Genomic DNA, 18,995 nt, shown 5'->3' with positions numbered 1-18,995 from the left:
AGTTTTCTGTCCAGCACCTTCCTCAGGGAGAGAACTCCCCGTGGGCATGCTCGGGAAATTGTATTGGGCAAGTTCTTTGAACTGAAGTTACGGAATATCATTGAGACTGTACACTAATGACTAGAACAGCTGCACAACCTCTTGGGCAAGAGGAGGGCAATGTTACAGGCGATACTTGGGGCCTTGGAGACTAAGAACCTTTCTGGCCACAGCGAAGCTGTGCTGAGCGTGTGTCCTCGGACCCAAAGCAGCTGTGCCCCCCTAGAAAGTGGCCGAGAGGAGGGACTGCACAGGATTCTTACTGTGTCTTACCACATTTTCTCAGATGATATCATAAAAAGGGCTGTTTGTCCTCAGCATCTGCGTTTGTTTTCACCTGGGCACATACATAACTGCTCAAAATAGACTAGGTTCTCAGCCTCCCTGGAAGGCTGTGCCCAATACGCTGATTAACTCATACACTGAGTTTTAAATTTTGGTAGCCTCTTGTTTTAATTCATTTTAAACATTTAACCTGTTTTCTTTAAACGTTTTCTGCATACTCATTCCCTATGCTTGTCTGGTATTTCTAGTATCTGAAGTGTTAGGGAGTTAAATCTGTTGGTCGTTTCCATTGACTCTTAAGCATTGTGGTTTATTTTGTGTGCATTTGAGAATTTTTGATTGTGAATCATTTTATATTGAATGTAATCAGTGGGAATCCCGAAGGCCTGAATAGGGTGGGCTTTCCTCTGGAGAGGGTTTATATTTGTGTATATCCAAGTAAGCGAAGAGACTCTCTGATGAAGTGCATAAGACTGCCACTCACCTGCACTGCTTAGCCCAGCCGTGGGCAAACTACGACCCTTGGGCCGGATCCGGCTGTTCTATCCGGTTCTCTTGCTCTCCCCTCCGCTCCTTTACTTTGAATTTATATTAGTTCACACAAACACTCCATCCATGCTTTTGTTCCGGCCCTCCGGTCCAGTTTAAGAACCCATTGTGGCCCTTGAGTCAAAAAGTTTGCCCACCCCTGGCTTAGCCCCTCTGTCCTGCCCTCGCACAGTCTTGCTTCCAACTCTCTCATCTTGAGAGGACCCGAGGCCTCATACGTACAGAGGCACTTACTCCCTTCACATTAATTTAGCATCCACTGTTCTACTTTTAGCTCACGCATTCACGTTTATCCTGCTTGTATCTGTCTGTCTTAGAAAATTTTCATTATTTTCTGGGTAGCTCTATTATATTATGTTATAATTTATCCAGGATTTAGGTGTATTTTTGTAAGAAATGCAGCCCACTGTACTTCTGGAGTCAGAAATCCTCATGTACTTGCTAAGAATTAGTAGTGTGGGTATATTTTATAGTTTTCGATAAGCAATGATGACATGAGAAAGATATCCTTGAACCATGAGATTTAACAGTTACGTATATTTGCAAGATTATGCCTCTGCTTTCTCAGGTCTCCTGGCATTTAAAAGGCTGTGCTGTGGAGCCTTTGGGAGACTCTAATGTCAGTACACTGATGTCTGAGCACAAGGGGATTTTGTGTTAAGAAAGATGACTTTTGTTTTTCAAAAGCAAAGTCAGGGGTTTCTTTCCTCTAAATGCCCCCACTTCTAAAATTTGGATAAAGAGGAATAGACTTGTTTATATAAAATTTCTTGGAAGAGGAGGGGGGGTGGGGGCCAGGATAGAGGGGAGCCTGCCCCTTTGGTCCCACGGGGCTTTCCCCTGATGTGCCCTCAGCGAGGGAGCTGGAGAACCACTGAGCAGAGGTGCCACGCGCGTCACCTGGTTAGTAAGCAAACCCCTTCCTTTCTGAGCACCCCAAGGCTCCGAGGGTGTTCATGCACAGTGGGAGATAGAATTCGGGGTGTAAGCCACCCGTGTCATCGACAGAGCACAGGTGGCATGGGAGACCTGCATTTGGAGCCAGTCTCAGGAGCTGTCTGTGTGCCTGGAAAATGTCCCGGGCCTCAGTTTGTCTCTTTTAAAATCAGAGCATGGGCCCTCGCGGTATGGCTCAGTGGATAGAGCGTCAGCCTGCGGACTGAAGGGTCCCAGGTTCAATTCCGGTCAAGGGCACGTGCCCGGGTTTGGGCTCAATCCCCCTTAGGGGGTGTGCAGGAGGCAGCTGCTCAGTGATTCTCTCTCATCATTGATGTTTCTGCCTTTCTCTTCCTCTCCCTTTCTCTCTGAAATCAATAAAAATATATTAAAAGTCAGAGTATGGGACTGGCAATCCATTTTATTCTAAATCTTTATTTCTGTGTATCTACAAATCCTTTACATAAAAAGTGAGTGGCTTCTATACATGGATTATTTTTGGTGTTCCAAGTCATGAATGTGAAACATGTCGATGTGAGCACTGCAGGAGCGGCAAGTCCTGAGGGAGGCACAGGTTGAATCTGGAAGGATGTGTCTGCGCGGGTTCTGGTAATAGATTAACAGCCACTGCCATCCCCTGAGGGCCTGCTCTGTAGTGGGCACTTCACATACATTTTCTCCTTTGACCTTCCTTTCAACCTTATGAGAACGTCTTCATGTTAGCGGTGTGAAGGGGGGCTGAGGGGTAAACTCTGCCTGCCTCTAAGACCCCACGCCCTTTCCACGCCAGCTCTAGGATCCAATGAATGTGGGTGGTCATGTTATCACACCTGACTCTCATTAGAGCTTTTTAAAGGTGTTTATTTCTTTTTGATGCCAGGAAGATGAGAATAATTGTTTGTTGTCATTGCCATTGTAAAGGGGCAACTGAAAGCCATTTATTCTCCTTCCCCCTTTAATTTACCAATCTCAGGAATGAGCAAATAATTGGCTGAAGTATTGATATACATAGTGTGACTTTCACATCTAAGGCTGATGTTTTTTCTAGCTTGTTGGTAGCAGGGGAGAAGACAGAGCCACGGTATGCCATCGGGAACAAGTTCTTGGCACCCGGCATTTGTTCTCTGTGCTCTGGTGTGCATTCTGATGCACTTTGACTTTTAGAGGTGGAGAAATTACCAGAAATGATTGATCAGGCAACAGTCAAGGACGACTCAGATCTAGACTCTCTTCCTGTGTCCAGATAAAGTGGTAATCTACAATGGAGCCATTCCCCACATGTTTTCCCTGTAATTTTGCTACATTTGTGTTATTAAACGTGTGCTTTCAGCCCACCAGAGAAGTTTGCCTTGACTTTTTAAGTAGAAAAATGCCTTTCCCTGGGTATCGTATAGGTGCTGGGCTCTCGATCTGCCGCACTAGAAAGGATATTTCAGTTGTAAGTATTTCTCTGAAGAAAAAGAAAATGTTTAGAAATCTTCACACACAAAAAAATCAAACAATCTCTAGAATATGAAACAAGAAAGTGGTCCCAAATCATAGCTGGAATTAGTATTTGTTGCATTTTCTCCTGATTCCTCAATAAATTATCTTTACACTCCCAGAAAGATGTCCTTGGCTTGGCCAGTGTGGCTTAGTTGGTTGAGTGTCCTCCCGTGCACCGAGGGGTCGCTGGTTCGATTCCCAGTCAGGGGCACCTGCCTGGGTTGTGGGCTCAATCCCTAGTAGGGAGTGTGTAGGAAGCAACAGATGGATGTTTTTCTCTCTCAGATTGATGTTCTCTCTCTCATGGATGTTTCTCTCTCTCATGGATGTTTCTCTCCCTCTCTCTTCCTCTCTCTCTAAAGTCAATAAAAACATTTTTTTAAAGAGATGTCCTAGAAAAGGACACAACACAGATGCAGGTTCGGAGGTGAGCACTGTAGGAGTGGTAAGTCCTGAGGGAGGCACAGGTTTAATCTGGAAGGAGGGGCTTCTAATGGGACAATGAGCTGTTTTCCTTCCAGTTATCACGGTAGAATTGTGCATGCTTCGTTAGCGTTTGGGTGTGTGTGAGCTCACGCTCAGAGGTCATGCCCAAGTCCATGGTGCCGGAGCCACAGATGATGAAACGCTGTTTTGCTGCCTGCAAACAAGGATGTTCCCGCAGGGGGGTTGTTGAAACCCTCCCGTGAAAGACTGTTAAACAAACGTGATCTTTGTTGATGTAAGATGAATGCAATACGGAGTCTGGGTAATGAGAGTTTAGGGCGCTCAAAGAATTTGCACAAGTTATACCTTTTGGTAATATTCATAGGATGTTTGTCTCTTGGTAACAAGGAAATCATTTGCTTACACCCTAGAATGTTCTGCACTGACCAGCTGGCAGACTCAGTCTGTGTACCCTTCATTTTTATAAAGCAGACTTCTAAATGCTTACAAAAAATATAGATCTAACTCCATGGACTACATGTAACCATGCCATTGGGAAAGAAGTAAAGACAAATACAGTCAAAATCCTAGTGGACTGCTCCGTGTGAGGGACAAGAGGGACAGATACGACAACTCGTGGCTACCACGGGAGTTCATTGGAAGTGCTCAGACTTAAAAGATGGGAGAGGAAAGTAAATGGTACAAATCTGTGAAAAACAGTAAAGGGATGTTTAAGTTGAATCTTTATGAAACTTAGTCAGGGAGGAGAAAGAAAAGGGGAAGCCGGTGTGAGAGCCACAGGTGGCCAAGGGAAGGCAGGGTGGCTAACTCCCTAGTTTGCTTTTGTCATTACTGGAAAGTGGCTGTCTCACCAGGGGACACAACAGACAACAGAAAGGGGACCTGAAACCCCAATTGGTGGGAGAACTGAAGCTGCCTTACACTAGTTCACAGTCTCAGGCCCGGATGAATTCTCTCACAACATTAAGTTGTAGATCTGAGTCTGGAATAACCACCTTGGAGGTAGTCCTGGAGGTGCCCTGAGGTACAGACAGCAGAGGAAAGGAAGGAGGCCGATGGAGATCATAGAAACCGCGGATCAGGGTGCTGGCCGCGGTTCACCAGCAAAACACTAGCCATGGGAATGTAGTTGGAAAAGAAGTGACCGATTCCCAAAAGGCATGAGTTCAGCAAGAACAAGTTATGCCTAGCAAACTCCACTCCATCTTTTCCCATGGTTATTAGATTGGTAGATTTGGGAAGTTTAAACATAACGTGTGAGGATTCTGGCCAAGCATTTAACGGCATGTGTTAGGATAACCTTGGGACAAGTTGGAGAGAAATGTGGGTTTCCCATTAGTTGCATGATCTGCCCAGAGTGTTGATTAACAGGTCGATACCAGCTTGGAGAGACAGTCTTGGTGGCCTGCCATGGTGCTCTGTCCTTGGCCCTGCGATGTGTAAGCATGTTTATCATTTATTTACTGGGATTGAGATAGAAGACATGCTTATCACATTGACAATGACATAAGGATAGGTAGGGTGCTAAATACATTGACTGGCTGATGGACTCGTAATTACACATAATCCCAAATACCACTCATGTGAAGTTTAAAATTCTGGATTTAGGTTTCAAAATAATCAGTGAAACACAACGGAATCAAGAAGACCAGTGTGTGTAAACATCTTTGGGAGAAAAAACAGACACCTGGGCGTTTTAGTGAAGTATAAACTAAGGATGAGCCATCCACTCACTGACCAAACGTTTACTGTACTCCTATGTATATTTTAATCACTCTCGGTCCATTGAGAACGCGACAGATGAGTAAAATGCAGGCCTTGCTTCCAGAAGCTGTTAGCCTAAAGGAGTGTATTCGTTTCCTAGGGTTGCCATGAAAAAGTACCACAAGCTGGGTGGCTTCGAATAGAAATACATACTGACCCACAGTTCTGGAAACCCGAAGTCTGGGATCAAGGGGTCAGCAGGGCCAGCCTCCCTCTGGAACCCTGGCCGAGAGTCCCTCCGGGGCCCTTGGCGCTTTGGGTGGTGGCCATGGAGCTTTGGTGTCCTTGGCTTGCAGCTGCATCCCTCCACCGTCTGCTCTGACGTCACCCGGCATTCTCCCTGTGTGTCTGTCTTCACATGGCCTTTTCCTCGTCTCATAAGGACACCAGTCCTTTGGGATTAGGGCTCACCCTAATCACCTCATCTTCATTTGATAACCAAACCAGGAACCTGTTTACTGATAGGTGCTTCCACATATCTTTTACAGGAGGCCAGTTCATCCGAAACATGTTCATCTAAGGCATTTGACTCTGATCCTATTAAAGAAAGAAGCGTCATAAAGGATTAAACAAACAAGCTCTAGACCAGTGGTCAGCAAACTCATGAGTCAACAGAGCCAAATATCAACAGTACAACGATTGAAATTTCTTTTGAGAGCCAAATTTTTTAAACTTAAACTTCTTCTAACGCCACTTCTTCGAAATAGACTCGCCCAGGCCGTGGTCTTTTGTGGAAGAGCCACACTCAAGGGGCCAAAGAGCCGCATGTGGCTCACGAGCCGCGGTTTGCCGACCACTGCTCTAGGTTATGGAACCAGAAAGCGGAGTGCTGTGGGAACAAGTGGCAGGGAGGCCCTCCTCAGCTCCCGGGAGAAGGGGTGGAGGATGCTGGGAGCTCTCTAGGCAAGGAGGAGGGGTAACTTTCCAGGAAGAAGGAGCAACTATGCAGAGAGCCTGGAGGCAGTGAGAGGCTTCGAGTTCAGAGCAAGTTCAAAGGAAACAGTGTAGCTGGAGGGCGTGAGCAGGAGGCAGAAGATGGGCGGAGGAGAGCCAGGAGCGGGCCAGCAAAGCTCTGTGCACTGTGCTGAGGTGGATTGTGGCATCTTTAAAAATAACACAGCCCTAGTCCGTCTGGCTCAGTGGACAGAGCATTGGCCTGCGGACTGAAGGGTCCCGTGTTCTATTCCGGTCAAGGGCACATGCCTTCATTGTGGGCTCGATCCCCAGGGGGTGTGCAGGAGGCAGCCAATCAGTGATTTTCTTTCATCGTTGATGTTTCTATCTCTCTCTCTCTCTCTCCCTTCCTCTCTAAAATCAATAAAAATATGTTTTTAAAAGGCAAAAAGAATAAATAGGAGTATACAGAATTGGAGGAAGAAAATAAGCAAATTAGACTCTGTGTTTGCGTGACCACATCTGAAATGCTTTGGCTTGTTGGGAGTGTCATTTAAAGTTAGGGTTTTTCAAAATGTGCTTCTCAGACTTTGAATTAATGTATTTCTCGGAGAGGAAAGAAGTCGTGGGATGGTAGCTATTTGAATGAGGGCTTTCCCGCCTTTGCTCTTAGGGCAGAATGAGGCCAATGGGCCGGAGTTATAGGGGCCTTCAGGCGGGGGAAGGGCTTGTGGCAGTGAGAGCTACACGAGCACAGAGGATGCCTGGAGAATGCGGCCTGGCCTTGCCGTGGGGACGACCACCTGTCAGAGAAGAAAGGAATGCTGCAGCGAAGGCGGGGTGGGGAACTGCCTCCAAGGCCCCCCACGAGGTGTGCCCACCAGCGTTTCATGTGTGATGTTAAGATTTCTAAAATGCATTAACATGCCCTTGATAATTAAACATGAAGAGAATTCCAAAGGCTTTAACATGAAATGTCACTGGGGGTTGTTAAATGATGGAATTCACCGAAAGATCTTTGTGATGCAATATTGGATGTCAGTGACATTGCACTTAAAACATCTTTGCAGCATCACAGCCAGGCACGTGCTCTTCTGAGGCCGAGATATTGGCAGGAAGTATCTTAATCTCACGTCGTCGGTACAACTGTCTCTTTTCTTCCCCCCATGTCCTTCCAGCCGCCCTTCTTGGCCTGGACCTTGTTTAGAGGGATCAGTTGCCAGTCATTTACCTTAAGCCAAATAAATCCTACTTAGAAGTGGTGGTATGTAAATGTGTACATTCTGTCTTACACCAACTGAGCAGTTTTACCTTCATGGGAGGCGGGGAAGCCGGAGACACAGTGTATGGGAAAGTGTTAATCCTCCCCACGGGCCTCAAGACCCAGAAAACCGGCCAGCTGCCAGGAGTATATTTAAAAAGGATTTCAAGCACTAGCTAGTCTGGCTCAGTGGATAGAGCGTCAGCCTGCGGTTTGATTCCGGTCAAGGGCACATGCCGGGGTTGTGGGCTCAATCCCCAGTAAGGAGCATGCAGGAGGCAGCCGATCAACGATTCTCTCTCATCGTTGATGTTTCTATCTCTCTCTCCCTCTCCTTTCCTCTCTGAAATCAATAAAAAAAACTTTAAATATTGTATTAAAAATAATTTAAAAATAATAATAAAAAGGATTTCAGCGTTTCCTGGTATCTCTTGAAGGAGATCCAGTTCATATTCCACACCAGCACTTCGCAAAACCCGCCCCCTTTCCTCTGCCTCCTTCTCTGGGCCAGGTGGATCCTGGGCTGCCGGCTTTGCTTCCTTCCCGACCCTTCATTATATTAATCAGCCTGGCTTGGCTTTACTGTTTCTGAGTAGGTGGTATGTGTTTTTCCTTCTTGGAGTCAAAGGAATCAGGAATTGACAGAGAAGGCAGGAAAGTCCCTTTCTGCTGTCCCCGCAGTAGCTCAGAAGGCCTGGGAGCCAGGCCACACCAGCTCAACAAACCCTGTCCCTCCCGTGGGTTCAAGAAGGCGCGGGTTGTAGGGGAAGTAGGTGGATAATTGGACTGCGGTATTCGCGTGGATAACAGCAAAACAGAGGTGAGGAAGGGAGGCCGAGGCCAGAGGCCAGAGGGGGTGGTTCTGAAACCAGGCGAAGTGTTCCAGTTGGTTGATGTTGGCAGGAGATGGATTGGATCCCCGTGTAAGTAAAAGGATTCAAAACTCAACTCATTCTGCGTGTTCCATAATTCTGTTATTTAGGAGTATGCTGATGTCTGTAAACATTCACAAGCATGACTTAAAAATCAAGGACACTAAACTGTTAGACCAAAAGAATTCATTTACAAATCGCTGCACAGCCTGGATTCAAATGCTTGCTTCCTGCCCCAGGCATCACTTCAAGTTAGGGGTGGGAAGTAGTGCTGTTTCCTGGACCAGCTGGGGTCAGAGCCCGAGACACCGCATTTCTCTCTCCGGGCCTGAGCGCTGACTACTCCCAAGGTCAGATGAAACAGCTCTTGGAGAAGCAGTAGCCGGAGTGTGAGGATGGAGGGAGTTTATCTTTCTTCTTGTGACATTCTTGTTTTATGCTGCAGGTGTACCATAGCCGTCTTGTAACAGAACATTATAGAGGTTTTAGACTCTAAATTTAGAGGCAAGTTATTGTTTTATTTCTGCGTAACAAAGGTTAACGATAAGTGTTTTTAAAAAGAAGTTTGAGAAACTGAGTAGTAGATAAATGGGTGTGTGTGTGTATGTATATATATATATATATATATTTTTTTTTTTTTTTAACTTCCTGCTTAAGGAATTTCTTGCAACCCTCCATACTTTTCATTTTTATAAATTGTATTCCTTGTAGAAACCACTCTTTACACATTATTTGTTAAGAAATGTCTTATTGATCAATGATTACCAAGGAGGGCTTTTAGAAAAGTATGAAATAGTTTGAACTTTAAATTGTATAGTAACTTAGCTGTTACTACTCAAAATTAAAAATGAAAATAGTTGTTTCCAAGAACTTCTAATTAAGATTTTGCAAATGCATATGATTATTTTAATGATTTGTTGCTTTTTTTTAAAAAGGGAAATAACCTCAGATGTTATTAAATTAGTAAAAAAAATTCAGGATCTTTTTCCAAGAAAGGATTTTTTCCCCCCAAATAAAGTAAGAAAGAGAAAAAGTTGGACTTTTAAGTAATGGATTTTAAGAAGTGGCTGATTATATAAACTGTCAGAATTTCAAAGTGAGTCTTAAAGAGTAATGATACTGTTTAGTTATTAGAAAAAACCCGTTGGTTTTCTTATTTATATTCTTTGCTGTGAAGACTAGTTAAGCAGCATTCAGCCTTTTATTTATTTATGATAAATATACATTTTATTGATTTTAGAGAGGAAGGGAGACGGGAGAGAGAGATAGAAACATCAGTGAGGAGAGAGAATCTCTGCTGATCGCCCCACACTGGGGACTGAGCCTGCAACCCAGGCATGTGCCCTTGACTGGAATTGAACCTGGGATCCTTCAGTCTGCAGGCCGGTGCTCCATCCACTAAGGCAAACCAGCCAGGGCCATGCAGCCTTTTTAAAATGAATTCTGGGATGAAAGAATGGGTAAGGACTCCGATCAGCTTTGGCTCTGCCCAGGATGACCTCTCTGCTGTCCCAACCCCAGGCCCCAGTCTGAGCAGGTGCCCCTCTCATGCATCCCCGTAGTACCCTTCCCTTCCCTTCCCTTCCCTTCCCTTCCCTTCCCTTCCCTTCCCTTCCCTTCCCTTCCCTTCCCTTCCCTTCCCTTCCCTCCCCTCCCCTCCCCTCCCCTCCCCTCCCCTCCCCTGCCCTCCCCTGCCCTGCTCTCCCCTCCCCTCCCCTGCCCTCCCCTGCCCTCCCCTCCCCTCCCCTCCCCTGCCCTCCCCTGCCCTGCTCTCCCCTGCCCTCCCCTCCCCTCCCCTGCCCTCCCCTCCCCTGCCCTCCCCTCCCCTCCCCTCCCCTCCCCTGCCCTCCCCTCCCCTCCCCTCCCCTGCCCTCCCCTGCCCTGCTCTCCCCTGCCCTGCCCTTCCCTTCCCTGCCCTTCCCTCCCCTTCCCTTCCCTGCTCTCCCCTCCCCTCCCCTGCCCTGTCCTGCCCTTCCCTGCCCTTCCCTGCCCTGCCCTGCCCTGCCCTCCCCTCCCCTCCCCTCCTCTCCCCTGCCCTGCCCTGCCCTCCCCTCCCCTCCCCTGCCCTGCAGCATATTATAGGGGATGGCCTAGTTGCACTTGTTTTGCCTGTATTCCCCCTCCCACCACCCCGCTCCCTGAAAGTTTGTTTAGAAATTGCATTTAGACCATTTCACTTTTCCTTTTCAAAATTTCTAAAGCTTGATCTTTTAGAGAAATTAAGTAATTGATAGTAATTAATATGCCCTAACTACAATTTCTCCAACTTAAAAGTTGGAGATCAGAATTTTTCCTAATTTTTCTAAAAATATTACAAAAATAGAACACATATGGGACAAGAATGTCAGACCTCAATTTTACGGACCTCATCATTTCAAGTTATTTTGATTTTTAAAATTCTTAGTTCGCATCGCCTAAACCTAACGTTTAGTGGCTCTGAATGGCGGTGGTGAAGAACGGGCGCTGTTTTCGTTGCTTTCTCCGAGCACACAATAGAAATGTTTTATTCAGACTCGCTCGACGCCAACAGGAACTTTCAAATCTCTCTCAGCCAATAGCAGTGTTTCCACAAACGGCCAAGATGCCAATGATGCAAGTTCTGGCAACACATTGTTTCTGTATTTTAAGAAGTAACAAATCAGAATGTGCTTTTCAAAATTGAAAATATAGTCTTTTATAGAAAGGTCTTTTCTGCCAAACCATAAAACATAAGTATACTCGGTATGTGATCCATCTAAATTTCTTAAACTTGGACTAAGGGTGAATGTGAATTCTTGTCGAATTCCTTCCCTGCCAGGGTTTGACGGAGGAGTTTTGCCTAGCATTGAGACCGAAGTGGTTTAACCTTAACAATGAGTGAAACCAGGTTCCTCTGCGGAGGGGTGTGAGGTAGTAAATTGAGGCGGTACTTCGGCTCTAATGAAAAAAGCATGATTAGAGGAAACCAATGTTCGAAAGTATTTCTCAATTCTTTGCTCTTGAACAAAAAGGGCTTTCTTGGACTTTAACATGCCTCCTCGTCCATGAACATACTTGTAGCATTTTTAATTTGGAATCCAGCTACTAATCCAGAAGTAAGTTAAAAAAAAAACAAAACACAAAAAAAACCTTCCTGAGGATCGGCTATAATCCAACAGGGGCGTGGGGTCCCCCAGGTCCCCTGGATTTCATTGGTGCCCTTGAGTTGGCTCTAATTAGTATGCTGGAGAATTAAAATTAGAATGAAGGCGATAGGGAATAGTTTTTGCTTGTTTTTTCAAAGTTATGTTTATCTTTCTAGGCGAATCACTTTCTTGTAAGATGAGCAGTTCCCACACCTGTGACCCCAGCAGGACCCCTGAACTGTGGCAAGATTTGATCCACAACAATCAGAGATAGCGAAACTTAAACTTCAGTGGTCTGGGAAGCCCACTCATCTAGAATATCCCGTGGCATAAAAACATGCCCGATGTGACTGTTTTCTGGCAGTTCCAAGAGCTTGACATGGCCATTTGGATTATATTCTAGAAGCCCTGCTGACCCCTACTTATCTCTAGCTCTCTCCAGCCCCCGGCACGTGAGAAACACTCAACAAACGTTAGTCATCTTAATAGTATAGCATTTAAGCCAAAACCGGTTTGGCTCAGTGGATAGAGCGTCGGCCTGCGGACTGAAGGGTCCCGGGTTCGATTCCGGTCAAGGGCACGTAGCTTGGTTGCGGGCATATCCCCAGTAGGAGGTGTGCAGGAGGCAGCTGATCGATGTTTCTCTCTCATCGATGTTTCTAACTCTCTATCCCTCTTCCTTCCTCTCTGTAAAAAGATCAATAAAATATATTTAAAAAAAAAATAGTATAGCATTTAAGTTGTGACGGGTGTGGAATCTTTAGAAAGGGCACCTCCCGATGATTGGGATGCCACATCTTTACGGGGTGACAGGGGCTCGCGGAGGACATTTCCTTCGGTAGCTGGTTGGGGCGAGGGACAGATTGTACCCTCTGGCATGTGGGGTGATTTATTAACAAAGATTGCTGAGACCTAATGGGTCAGGCGGCTGCCTGATGCTGAAGCGTACCACCAGGATCCTTGCCGGGGGAAACCGTGTGCTGACTGGCCAGATACTCCTGTCACAGAGGTGCTGAGGGCTCTAGTTCTTTCCTGCACTTTTTTTTTTTTTTTTTAACTTCTGCTCTTCTCCAACCCTGACAACAAAAGTCGGACAATTTTTTTTTATTCTGCATCTATTTGAATGAGACAGCTAGGTCTGCCTATGCCTTTGTTTTTGCCTTTCCTGAAACTGAACAGATACCCATTTTGAAGCTGCCTTTACAGACAGTCCTCGTGTTATGTTGGACTTGACGTACGTCGTTTCGCAGTTACGTTGCCATTTCCCATTTATTTATTAAAAAAAAAGTTCCGTCATTTCGACATATGCACATATGTGCTTTATGTTTTTTATCATTTATTTACCACAAGTAAAGGTCAGGAATTGTTATCTTTCTTTTAATTTTATTTTTTACTATTTGACTTCATTACTGCTGTGTGTGTGCTCCATGTGAGTGATGTAGGTGCTTATGTAGGTGGGTACTGACTTACAGCAAAAATTGCGTTACGTCATGCCGGAGGAATGGATCTCTGACGTAACCCAAGGACCTGCTGTATAAACTTTGCAAAATTCTCTGTCAGCTGTTTGTTTGCCAGATGTCCTTAGGAAAGATGCTTGTCTGTGTCTGGATTCTGTATCAGAAGCTTTGAAATAGCTTAACTTCCTGGTAGTGCCAATCTATGTATATAAAAGCCTAAGCGCCTGGAACGACCAGTTGCGATGACGTGCACTGACCACCAGGGGGCAGGCGCTCAATGCAGGAGCTTCCCCCTGGTGGTCAGTGCACTTTTACAGTCAACCTCTCCCGGCCGGCCAACCTCCCACGGTCCCTCCCCCCGGCTGGCAGGCCCCGGGCTGGGACGGGGAACCAGGGGTGGGTGGCGGCGGACGAGGCCCCTTTCCCAAGGGGGGCCAAGGGCCGGCTCCCTCCTCAGGTCCGGCGGCCAACCTCCTGTGCCCTGTTTCTCCCCCCGGCCGGCAGGCCCCAATCGGCCCACTGCCCGCCTGCCATGGTGACAGCACGGCAGTGAGGGAAGGAGGAGGAGGAGGGGAGGCGGGAACCATGTGGTGGCGGAGCGCTGATGATGGCGGCGGTGGCAGCCGTTCCTTCCGCACCCAGCCTGGTGACCAGTGCTTCCTCTCCTGACCCTGCCAGGGTCTTTGGGCCCCGGGCTGGGGCGGGGAACCGGGGGGAGGGGGGCGGACGTGGCCCCTTTTCCAGGGGAGCTGAGGGCCGGCTCCCTCCTCAGGGCCGGCAGCCAACCTCCTGTGTCCTGTCCCTCTCCCTGGCTGGCAGGCCCCGATTGGCCCGCCACCCACCCTCTGCAGTGGCAGCATGGCAGTGAGGGAAGGCGGAGGGGGAGAGGTGGGGCACCGCGTGGTGGCGGGGTGCCAACAATGGCAGCATCGGTGTCCGGTGTCTGTTCCTTTTGTGCCTGGCCCAGCAACCGGCACCTCCTCTTCGGCCTGGCCCTGATCGGCCTGGCCCTGAGTGGCCCTGATTGCCAGCCAGGCTTAGGGACCCCACCCGTGCAAGAATTTTGTGCACCAGCCTCTAGTTTGATATAAAAGGAGAGAAAATGTAAATGTTATTCCTACAATGTCGTGACCTTGCAGTGGCCTCCATGTGTCTTTAATTTTTACCTATTTCTATATTTGCACTTGCCTATCTGGAGGAAATTTTGGTGGGAAATATCATTTTGGAGAAAAAAGTTTTGGACCAAATATAAATGGAATGTATATGAAAAAGTATCTTTGTTTTCCAAAAAAATAAACATTTTAGGTTTGAATGCAAAGGTTTGTGGTTGTTTGGTTTGGTTTTTTACTAACTAGAGTGAACAGTTACCATTTCAGATGATTTTTTTATCCTGAATTATACTTTTGATGTGTTTTTTTAAATTTTTTAAAAATATTTTATTGATTTTCCACAGAGAGGAAAGGAGAGGGATAGAGAGTTAGAAACATTGATGAGAGAGAAACATCGATCAGCTGCCTCCTGCACACCTCCCACTGGGGATGTGCACACAACCAAGGTACATGCCCTTGACTGGAATCGAACCTGGGACCTTTCAGTCCGCAGGCCAACGCTCTATCCACTAAGCCAAACCAGTTAGGGTTTGATGTATTTTTTGAGGAATTAATCTCTTAAATGTAAATAAAAATGAGAGAAATGTCACTAATCCCATGGTATTATGCCATATCTTCTCCCTTTTATTAAATTATTTAGCATACAATAAAATTTGAAAATGTTTTTGAACTTTAAAGTTGTAGAAATGTAGTTGATGGTGAGTTTGCAGATTGCCAAACCAAAAGGTCTAGTTTAAAGAACACACACACACACAATGCAGCCAAGATCCAAGTTCTATGTGGTTTAATTTCTTTTTCCCTGTCGGTCTAAAAACAGAAAGTGCGGATGTCTCCCTATGATACTAGCAACTCTAATGAGGAAGGGAAGTCCTATATAATAAAAGGGTAATATGCAAATAGACCGAATGGCAGAACAACCGAACAACCAATCAAAGAATAATATGCTAAGGCTGCTCAACCACTCGCTATGACGTGCACTGACCACCAGGGGGCAGACAGTCACTGGTCAACCAGTTGCTATGATGTGCACTGACCACCAGGGGGCAGATGCTCCGACCGTTAGGTTAGCTGGCTGCTGGGATCTGGCCAATCGGGACTGAGATGGGCTGGACACACCCTGGAACCCTCCCATGGTCCCTCCCCGGCCCGATCGTGCTCCAGTGGGTCTCTCAGCCTGGCCTGCGCCCTCTCGCAATCTGGGACCCCTTGGGGGATGTCGGAGAGCCAGTTTTAGCCCTATCCCACTGGCTACTCCCCTCGGGAGGGCACCAGATGCAGGGCTCATGGCGATCAGGACTGATTGGGCACGAGCCCGCAGCAGGCACAGTGGGGCCAGGATGAGAGGAGCAGCAGGTAGGAGCTGCAGGTGGTGTTGGACTGCAGGTTTCGGCCCGATCCCTGCAGGCCACCCAGAGGGACCCCACCCGTGCACGAATTCGTGCCCCAGGCCTCTAGTTTGGGTATAATTAGGAAGAGCTAATTTGTTGAGGATTTGCTGGAGCGCCTGCCTGCCCCCCAGCTTGCCGCAGCTCTTTCTCCTGTAAGATTTGTTGACAGGACCTGTGATACTGAGACGGAGAATTAAGTTTGAAAGTTCAGCCTGACTTAGGGGAGGAGAGGAAAGATTCATTTCTATGCCACTAAGTGCCTCATCAGACTCCTGAGCCAGAGTAAAAATCCAGGACTGACGTGTGACTGCAATTTGCAGAGTTGGAAAGATTCCTGTGGTCAGCAGAAAGGAAGTCTGCTCTGTGATGTTGTCATATCACCAGGGCTAGGGGTTTACTTGACCCGCAATTCTGTGCTGTCACATTTACAGCCTGGATTGAAGAAGGCTGAGAAGGAGGTGCTGAGGAAGGAATTGAGCTTTGGGGCAAGAATTAAAAGGGGCTCCAGCAAGGAGTTAGGTTTCTTGAAACTGTTTACTTATTGGGGGAGGGGGCGGGGAGAGGGGTTGTGGAAGATGGGCCTTGTATCCTCAGGCTCCTTAGAATCATTCAGAGATGTTTGCACCGCAGAGTCTATTACAGATCCCTCTGGCCTGCCCTTGGCTAATTACATTTCCAGATCTAGGCTGAATATTTTTCTCCTCAATAGAGAGGCCACTGTCTTAGCAATAAGTAAAATAATTGTTTATTGAAGAAAGGTACACATCTGTTTCCGGGATCACCAGTCAATTGTGACCTCATAGGAATGCTGGTTCGAGTTTTACGTTCTAAGGGTGAGGCCGTGGGTCTGAATGTTTCGGAGACCTCTGCATGCATGTGGGTTTTCTATGAAATACCAGTCCTTGGTCACAGGAGCAGTAGGTGACAGAGCCCTTGGAAAAACAAAGTCTGGACTCTCCAGGCCAACAGAACCGTCTTTAAAACCCCTGCATCTTCTCCCTGCATGGTGTGTTGTTGATGAGGCAGCGCACGGGCAGAGGGTGCAGACCTGGGTCAAAGGCTAAGTAATGAGTGGAATTTTCTTCAGCAATGAAAGAACCTTGTAGAAGTGGGAATGATGTCATCACCATTTCGCACAAGGAGCATGTCTTTTAAAAACATTTTAAAGGAAGAGTTATCCAACGTTTAAAATATGTAAATGTCAAATTGTATGGCTCAGATTCAACCCAAATACCCTATTTTTTCATTCTTCTGTTGCCATTGTACATTCATCGATCAGTCCGTCTCCACAAGAGCAAAAGCACAGGATTCATTTTTCTTTATTGACTAAACAGTGTCTGTTACACCTGCTAGGACTTAACAAATGTTTGGTTAACAATGACACATCAAATGGACCCAGGATGTTTTACATTGCGTTTCTCCCATCCCATTATATTTCTACAAAATTGATATTGTGCCAACCAAGGCTTTGCAACCAGTATTTTATCAGCTGTGCATAGCTGAGAGTGTTTGCAGAGAGCGCTGCGTAACCTGTCAGTTCTAAGAAGAGTTCTTGACGTATGCTTTCCTGTTACTTAAAAGCTAATGGAAGCTTAGCGAACGCAGCTTTATCTTATTTTCTGAGGGCAACATGGAAAATGGCCCAAAATACTTTCCAGCAATCAGATCCTATCTGATGAAAGCGGCACATTTCTGTAAAGAACAGCTCTGCTTTCTGTGTAATGTAGAGTGAATTAAATTCACTTTTATATTGGTGAGATGACGGTAACGAATTCATTTTGGGTAACTGTTGACAATAAAAGTTTTCACTATTTTTGACATTTTCTAAGGTTTGTTTATTGGTTGTCTTGCTTATTCCCTTTCATTTTTTACACTGTTTATTTTGTGTGTGTAGAAGGGGGGGTAAAAGAAATTTCACAAAGAACAGTATGACAATAGTATCAGAAAAAAGGATTAAAAAAAAACACCTTACAATCCTGTCACACTCCAAAGTTTTTTAATTGTCCTTCTTTATTCCAGATCCTTTCCTTAAATAGTCAATGTTATAGAATTTGTGTTTTTTCCTAAAAACTGAGGTTAAGTGCCTTATCAACTGTGTTTTATCTAAAGACAAACATGTATCCCTCATTTTGTATATCAGCTGTTTCCTGAAGTTGTATATGACATGTCCCGCTTTCACATGATCTTAAATCATTACAAAATTCAGTAAATATTTCTGAGCTTTTTAAAAATTGGTAGTTGTCCCTAAATCTTGAATAAAAACATTTAAATGTTAGAGAAGGTCAGCATTTAGTAATACCCTCAGTTCTCCACAGTTCACCCCCCCCACACACACACACCTCAGTTGACCTCTATTTAACTTCAGTGTTTTACTTAAAAATATATATATATATGTGTGTGTGTGTGTGTGTGTGTGTGTATATATATATATATATATATATATATATATATAGAGAGAGAGAGAGAGAGAGAGAGAGAGAGAGAGAGAGAGAGAGGAGAGAGAGAGAGAGAGAGTTCAGAGAGAAAGGGAGAGGAAGAGAGAGATAGAAACATCAATGATGAGAGAGAATCATTGATTGGCTGCCTTCTGCATGCCCCGTACTGAAGATTGAGCTCACAACCTGGGCATGTGCCCTGACCAAGAATCGAACTGTGACCTCCTGATTCATAGGTTGATGCTCAACCACTGAGCCATGCTGGCTGGGCAGTGCATTTGACTTCTTGATTCTTTTTTAAGCAGTACACTTTCCTACCTCATCTTCTATATGTATTAGAAATAGCTTGTCAAGGGTTAGTTGTAGAAATTAATACACATTTGATTTATAGAAGTATTGATACCCTTTGGCTTTGGAAGCCAGAATATTGACAAAATTGAAGATGGCATTCATCTGGATTTCCAAATTCTCCACCAAGTATCTGTGAAGTGCCATGCTTGGCATTCTGTCAGGTTGTGTGGAAGATGCTGATGTGCAAACTTTATTGTTACTGTAAGGAACTTTTCACTCATTTTTGTTTTTCTTTAGGATTTTTCTCTGTATTCTTTGAGCTGCTTTCAATATCAAGGACTTGTGTTTATAATGATATGTGAATAATGTTTAGCTAGTTAGCTTTATCTGCTAGGTTTATTGTGAAATTGGATTATTCGTATCCCAGACAAACATCTCTTTGAGCAACTAGTCATTTCGATTTAGTATAGAAAAATTTATCTTATTTTATTTATTATTTTTAAATAAAATAATTTTTAATAATAGAGTTGTTTTAAACAGAGATTGAGGTTGAGAATTGTTTAAAGGTTTATTTTCTAGGATTAAAAACCTCTTAAATTCTTTGGAGAAGATTCCAAGTTGTGACCTCATGAGTGAAGGTTACTGATAATGAATGTCATGAGATTGAAGGGGATGGCAT

General features: G+C 45.4%; 1 protein-coding gene across 3 annotated transcripts in view; it reads left to right on the top strand.

Annotated features, from left to right (window-relative positions):
* SLC7A2 (solute carrier family 7 member 2) overlaps positions 1–18,995 on the top strand; it is a 59,748-nt gene that overhangs the window by 19,157 nt on the left and 21,596 nt on the right. The gene's annotated exons all lie outside the window — the stretch shown is intronic.

Source organism: Plecotus auritus (assembly GCF_963455305.1).
Source record: "Plecotus auritus genome assembly, chromosome: 3".
NCBI classification, from domain to species: domain Eukaryota; kingdom Metazoa; phylum Chordata; class Mammalia; order Chiroptera; family Vespertilionidae; genus Plecotus; species Plecotus auritus.
The sequence above is the reverse complement of the archived record's forward strand: the minus strand, read 5'-3'. Positions and strand labels throughout refer to the sequence as shown.